This window comes from Lygodium microphyllum, chromosome 17 (assembly GCF_053477565.2).
Source record: "Lygodium microphyllum isolate KBCC chromosome 17, Lygodium_microphyllum_v1.1.10, whole genome shotgun sequence".
NCBI lineage: Eukaryota > Viridiplantae > Streptophyta > Polypodiopsida > Schizaeales > Lygodiaceae > Lygodium > Lygodium microphyllum.
This window is the reverse complement of record NC_141151.1, coordinates 60,392,767-60,400,718: the sequence shown is the minus strand read 5'-3', so window position 1 is coordinate 60,400,718 and position 7,952 is coordinate 60,392,767. Positions and strand designations below refer to the sequence as shown.

Here is a 7,952-nt window from a genome sequence, read left to right as displayed (position 1 = left end):
AATCCAAAAGTTTGTTAAGATTTGTGAGTTGGCTTATGCAGTGGCAATGGAATCAATGCCTTCTTATCATGATTATTCATCTTATACTAACATTATGGCTGGTAAGGAGTTTGCTTTCTCTATATAAGAACATCTATATACATTGCAACTTTAAGAGATATTGTCAAGTCCTTACTATGCCTTAATGGTAGATGAAACAACTGATAGGGGTTTAGAAAAGCACTTAATCATTTATTTTTCATTCTTATCCTCTGAGGGAAGAGGTACATGCAAAGTAGAATTCCATGACTAATCTTGGTTGTTGATGGCACTGCTCAAACAAAGTTTGATGCTATCATGCTAGTTTTGAAGGACATTGGTTTCAGCATACAACGTCTTGTTGGCATCGCCACTGATGGAGACAGCTCAATGTTAGGTTGTTATGAAGGCTTGGTTGCAAAACTACAAAGGGAAGTACCTCATCTTATTAGCACACAATGTATTCCTCATAGAGAAGCCCTTGCCATTGTTGATGCAGCTAAGTGTTTTCCTTACCTTTCTTATGTTGACAAAATCGCAAACAAGGTGTACTCTTGGATAAATGCATCAAGTTTATGTCATACAACTTTCCAAAGTCTTTTACAAGAAATGAATATACAAGTTTTGGAAGTACTTCAAATCCATGATGTTAGATAGTTGGCAATGGGTAACATAATGGAAAGGTTATGCAAGCTAATGTCTGCCATTTTGACATTTTGGAAAGACAGCGCACGAGCATGGTATCAAAAGTTAAGGATCTACAAAGTGTTGTTTTGTATTTGTATGCTTGCTGATGTCCTAAAGGTCTTAAACCTCCTAAATAAAAAGTTTCAAGAAGATGCTTTGGATATCACAACAATCACTCCTACCATCGAAGTGAGAATAAGATCTCTTACCAGGAAGTTCTTAGAACGGCCATTCGGAGCAGGTACATCATATCTTCTCAAGTTTATGAATGACACAAGAGATGGTTTAGTATGGCATGTAAATGAGAATGGAGAAGAATATATACATCAACTTCTCTTCACAAAAATGCCTGGACAAGATAAAGCACGTATTGCTATTAATAATGGAAGGGGTGATGTTGATAGTTGTGTTCAACTTGCAAAATAATTTGTTGGAAAGATCATAGATTGTGTGAATGAGCGGTTTCTAGATATGTATGTTTTTGGTGCAACAAGACTATTCTCTCCATAATATCTTCCACATGACCCAAAAGAAAGAGAAAATAAGGTCAATCTATGGTTGGACAGGTTACTACAAAAGTTTAGTGCTTCTATTTTAGATACTCAAGGATGCAAAAATGAAATCTACGCATTCACTGACACACTATATTTTGGATGTGAGGGAATGAGTATGAAGGATCCATGGCATGTTTTCTCCAACAATTTTGATTGGCAAGCAACATATCCAAACTTGATGAGATTATCGCAAATTCTTTTAGTTCTTCCTACTTCATCAATAGCATGTGAACGAGGCTTCTCTAAGCACAATATAATCAAAAGCAATCGTCACCAACTATTGAAGGTGGTGACTCTTGAGGCATTAATGTGAATTTCTCTTATTGGCCCTGACATCAAAAACATTGATTGGGGGCATTTGTCTATGAGAAATGGGAGCTAGTAAAGGCATGGAGACTACTTGATTTGTAGTTCTTACTTGTTGCTCACCTTGTTTTCTATCATGATGAACTTTATCAATTAACTATGATGTACAAGAGAATAGACCTTGGAAACTCTTTTGGTCTAAAGAATATGAAACCAAAGTTTTTATTGTGATTTTCCACACTAGTTTATACTTGTTTTGTTAATCGTGTATTATGGGACGTTACCATCTTCTATTAAGAGTTGTTATCTCTTAAGTTTCATCTAAGAATGATCTCTTGTGAGCTTCTTGGAAGTTGATGCCTAAATTTAAAGCAAAGGCACCAAAATGAAGCTCACAAAAAAGAATAAAAGCGTCATTGATTTTGTCTTGAAGCCCAACCTTGGGCATAAAGTTTAAAGCATGTTGCCTTGTCCGCATGGCCCTGCTCATGTCGATTTGGTGGTGCGCACGTGCTTCCAACTTCCTACAATGACGGTTGTTGTTTTTGAAAGGTAAAGTTTCTACATGGTTGCTTTCTACCCTAATCATTTTCAAAATTTGGCATTCAAGCATTTACAATGTGCATCATTGGTCAAGGCCCTAATGATTTAGGTTAAGGGTGCCAGTTTACTGGTAGCTACCAGCCCCTCTAGCGAAAAATATCAAGAATGGAAAAATTGGCCTTTTCATATTTATTTGGAAAAAATTATGATTTTTTAGAATTATGGATTTTTCTTGATCAAGTATGCTCAACATTATTTTCATATTCATTTTCATCTCATATGAACCCTACCATCTCATATGCTCAACATTATATCCATATTCATTTTCTCGATATATAGAGAGAGAAAGTCTCACTACACTCATCAATAGATTATTTGCTCACAATAGCCCAATCAGTCATGTTGCTTTTTTTTCAATCATTAGTTTTTCTATAATGCATTATGTATTAATTAATCTCTAGTTGTTGTTGATTTTTGTGCATTAAAGCTCTTTAAGGAAAAAGAGTATATCAAATGGTCCCAATACCTTAAGCACGTGTTACCCAACATTTTGGTCCCATTATTTAGATCAAGGTCATGTCAACCATGTGAGATCTCATACATATTGCCATGGAGAATAAGGGGCGTGGTGATGCTGACCCTGAAACACGTTTGCAACAAGTAGTTAGGATTTGATATTTTTTGTTAGATGAATAAGATTGTCTAATTCATGATAACATTAAAAAGAAATCATTTTACACATTCTTACTAGGATAGTATTATACTATTCATTAGTTTTATTTATTTAAAAAATCATTTGGTTTTATCAATCTTAGTTGGATGGTCCTACCTTGAAAATTGTAATTTTATGACTTTTTTAAAATTTTAAATCTTACTACTACAAAAGGAGCTTTTGAATAGCTCCTATACAGGAAAACTTGTGGAATTTAGGAAATTCTCTAATATTTTGTACGTTCAAACTAATGCATTCCCTACGTATAACTAGGAAATTACATTCCCCACATCTTATAGTAGGGATTAATCTTAGGTATGCCTTTATGAATTCCTTACATACAACTAGGGATTTCCATTCCCCACACCTTACATTATGAAATTATAGGATATATAGCTAGGAATCGAATTCTCCACATATCATAGTAGGAAATAACATGCTATACAACTAAGAGGTTCCATTCCCTATATTTTATACTAGGGAATTATAGATGGTCATATCAAGGTATATTTTGTTCGCTTGTTTTTCTAGAACTATGGGAAATAGTCACCATACAAATTAGGCTTTAAAGCAAGTAGTCACTTTGATGTACTTGCATTTCCAAAGAGATCAAAATGACTCTTTTTTTAAAAATTGCACAAAGTGCAATGTCATAAAAGTGGCATTAACCTCGAGGAAGTTACTATATGTATATCCTCTACATCACGTGCATTCAAAGCCTATTTATAAATATCCTTATCTATACATTTTTTATGAATAGAACATAACCCTTTTCTATTCAATCTATAAAGAATCCCTTTATATTACACCCTTCTGTATGTAAAAATTGTATAAAAATAGTATTTTAAAATTACCTTATTTTGAACCCACATGATACACACATATATTCATGAGTAACTTACCCGAGGCTGACTTACTAAATTTATCTTTATGGGAAACTTCAACATAACTAGTCTCCCAAAAAAATATGTTAAACTTACTAAAAGTTATGGCATTTCATGTTGCTAAAATTAGACTTTTGCATTTACTCGTACACATAAATTTTTGTGCTTTTTTCAAAATGCATGTGCCTTGAGAAACTAGCTTATTTGCCTTGGGACATTGATTTTTATCACACTTTCTAATCTTGGTATCGTAAATTATTTAGACTAAATTGATCTTTGCCAGCAATCTAATGCATGCAAGCATCCAAAGAAATTTGAAAGCAAGACACCCAAATCATGTTTGATCTGCCTTTCATTTATTTTGATTTATGCATTCTAATGTGTTTGCTCGTTTGGACATCTATGAAACCTTCCTAAGCCAACAATGTTTCTCAAGGTGATCAAGTCCACAAGTCAACTTTGGCTATTTACATGCGTAGCCTAGTATGTCTAACCAACAAAGCACCATTCCAAGTCTATTTCATAGCCTAGTACATCTAGCAATGACTAGATAGAGCACCATTACAAGTCTATTCATAAATCACACTTGTTGGCTTGTGGGGGCTAAAATCTTGTCTAACTTATGATTATCAGAAGTACAATCCAACTTGGCGATGAGGATACATCTAACGCAATATAGTTATAGTTGCTATTGATCTGCATCTAATATATTGAACAATTAATTTTTTGCATGTCTTTACTGATATGTAGATAGTTGAGGTATATCTTTCTTATTTGAACCTTCAACAAATTTTCAACCTCTTGCTAGTTGTATGATAATTCCACTATGCATCATCACGCTAGAGGCGACTCAAAAAGATAAACAAGGGGGACCTATTCTTGGATAAGACACGAAGGAACAGATTGTGGTGGGTCCATGATAACCTTGAGTAGGGGCTACTACTATCTTTCAAGGGAGGCAAATGATATTCTAAACTTGCATTGAAAAGAAGACCATCGTGAAGAAGGTGACCAAACTATGAAAAGAGGTTGATACAAAGAGAACTAGTAATTGTAGCAAATCATTAACAGAATAATGGACAATGTCTTCTGAAAGCAAGACAAATAGAGTGTTTCAGTAGGTTGAACCTGGTTGGGCTTCTCTTGCATTGTACAACCTCACATGCAAGTATCTATTTCTACCATAAGGGAATCTCTTTAAAAATACATGCAAATCATCATCCACAAGTAGAGAGCAAACACAATGTAAGCATAAAGATGATCTATTCTACCTTGCTCCATGTCATGTTTGGTGATAGCCACATGAAATCTAACCATGAACTCGGTTTACATGTTTCAAGATTTGTTAAGAGTGGTTGTCTTACCCATCACTAGTTTATCCATGACTATTAGACTTTGTAGACTACTTGCTAGTCTCATGCTTTAAACCTAGTAGTGTTTGAAGAAGCCATTAGGTTAACATGGTAGGGCCTTCTCAAGGAGGGTTCAGCATAAAGAAACATGCATATGTGGATATGGAGTGAGCATTACCAAAAAACAAGAAAAAAGATGCAAGTGATTTTGTATTATATTGTTCAAATGACATGACAAGTCCATCATCAATTTATGTTTTATAATAAACACATTGGAGAGATATGGAGGGGATAAAGACTAGACAAGATGCATGCGCCATGTGCTGATGGATAAGTGGGTATCACTTGGCATCAGATATGCAATATTGGGGGAGTACTATGCCTTGGATTATGTCTCAATACTAATTACCCCCTAGGGTTAGTATGTGAGAGAAAGACTTATAAATCTCTAAGTCCTTTTAAACTTAACATGTCTTTTTCTTCAAACAAAATTTTGTAAAGGAATTGCAGAGTGCATAGAAAGTAATGGCTTTAGTACAACTTGATCCCTTTCAGAAGTGGAGAGCAAGCGTAAAATCTATAATGTAGCTTTGCAAAAGCCATAGGGATATTATAAATATAATGGGTAGAAAGTCACACTATATATTTAACAATTTAGAGGTATTGCTCTCAAGTCCTAAAGATTCTTATTTTCCTTTTGTGGAGTTATATTAATAATCAACAAAGTGATAAATTTCAACTACAGAGACATAATTGAAGGCTCATGAGATGATGGTAGGAGCATCCATGCACCAATCCATCACAAAAATGAAGAAGGCATTTTAGGAAGATTTCTTCATCAACTATACTCCATTGTTGAAATATAACTTAAATAAGTAGAGGGTTATAAAGCTACACTTGTCACCTTTTTGGTCCTAAAAGAAAAGGTAAAGAGTGATATTTCCCTCTCTATTGAAAGAACTTTGGGTGTGGAAGAGACATTTTTTCTTGAGAAGGATGAATTTTTTGGGGAGAAATTTAGTGGTGTGTATTTCTTGGCTAGTAGGTAGATGTAGCAGCTAGGGTTAGCAACGTTGACTATTGGCACCAAGCTTGGACACGAGAGAGAGAGAGCACAAACGGTGCACCTTGTTGCCTAGTACTATAGGTGAATATGGCCGCTTATATAGTATATTGAAATGTGATTTTTTCAATTTATTGTAATTGCTTGTCTAGTGCTTATAATTGTTCTATCTAGATTCATGACATCAGGACCTAGGGTGCGATTGATAGTAAGGGCTTTGTGGAATCCTCACCTTGGTTTTGAAAGAGGAACATGTCTTGGTTTTGCATGAGGTATGCTCTGAATCAAGATCGCTTTTCTCTTATCAGAACACCATATTGGGGAATATGGGAATTCCCATAAGTTTGGGACAAGTGGTCAAATCTTTGGATTTGTCATAACTTGAACACGATAACTCCAAATTGAGTGCTCTATAGCTCAATAGATTCCATTTTTCAAGTACTTTTCGATGATCAGTCACATCATATGGTTCCGAGAAACTTATGGGCATGTTATCCGGGTACCACCTTTTTAGTATTCAAAAAATGAGAATTGAAAAATTCCCAAATTCACTAATATTGTGTTTATGTGCAAGGTATACTCTAAATATTCGGCCTTTCTGGCGAGATATGCTCTAAATATTCAACCTGAAATATTTAGCCCTTTCTCATCCGTTGCGAAAGATTACTTTCACCATATCTCGCCCTTTCTGTTATGCCAATCTATGTTTTGCATGGCATCTCTCATCTAAGATAAGTTTTGATAGTAAGTTTTTATCATAAGTTTTTATGTATTTATGATAAGTTTTGTGTATTTAAAATTGAGATCTTAGAATAATTAATACGCCAGCTTGAAGTTTTTATATAAACATATGAATAACAAATTTGATGTTGTCATGAATTAGGTTTAATCATGTCGTCCTCATCACCTAGTGCGGTGCATGCTGATGAGTCAAAGAGCACATCTTCAAGTGAGGATGAAACATTACGTATTCATAATCGAGATGCATGGCTACGATGAAAAATAAAATGCATGTGTAATCGTTGTCGAGGGTATATTTTTCGAGCATGTCGAGTTGCAATGTCACACCTCAGCATGTATGGAGAATGGGACCGAGAAAAATCACCAGTATTCATTGTTTTTTTAAACACTAAGATTGCTAGTCTATGTTACTCAATATATATCAACGTACATGAAACTCCCTTTTGTGGTTGAGCAGGATGCGGTGCCACATCCTCAGATGCTCCCTCTCGGGCGTGGAGAGGCTGCAAAACGTCGACGCGAGGAGGCATAGTCTTCAAGAAGAGTGGAGACTGACGACCATGATAGTAGCCCTCATGAAATGCCCCATCAAGTTGTAGAGGATGAGATTTTGGACAACATGGTACACCATCTATTTTCGTAACCGGTTCAGGGAGAAGGTCACTCTACGAAGCCAGATGATATGCAAAAGCTAAATTTTTTATATGTATACATGTGATACATATACACAATATAATAAGTATTTAAGTTTCTTGCTTTTGTTTTGTTACAACTATATATATCATCTCTCACTTAACTTGGGTCTCGCCTATATATACTAACTCTACATCAATATGAATCATTCTTTGGGAGCATGTCTTGTGTATCTCTCTCGTACTCTCTCTCTCTCTCAACATGGTATCAGAGCTATGGATGCGTAGCAACAATAAGGAAGATAAGTTGTTTCATTGTTTATACTTGATTGAATTCTTTGCACAAGTGATGATTTGATACATGAACTTGTTCAAATTAGAAGTATTAGTTAATTTTTTCTTTAAAAACAAAACCGCTCTCGTCGTGCTCTCGAATCCTGTCAAAACCGCTTGTCAATTG

General features: G+C 35.0%; 1 pseudogene; it reads left to right on the top strand.

Annotated features, from left to right (window-relative positions):
* The first annotated feature begins 297 nt into the window (after nt 1–297).
* On the top strand, nt 298–1,572 carry LOC148021944 (uncharacterized; annotated as a pseudogene).
* The last annotated feature ends 6,380 nt before the right edge of the window (nt 1,573–7,952 follow it).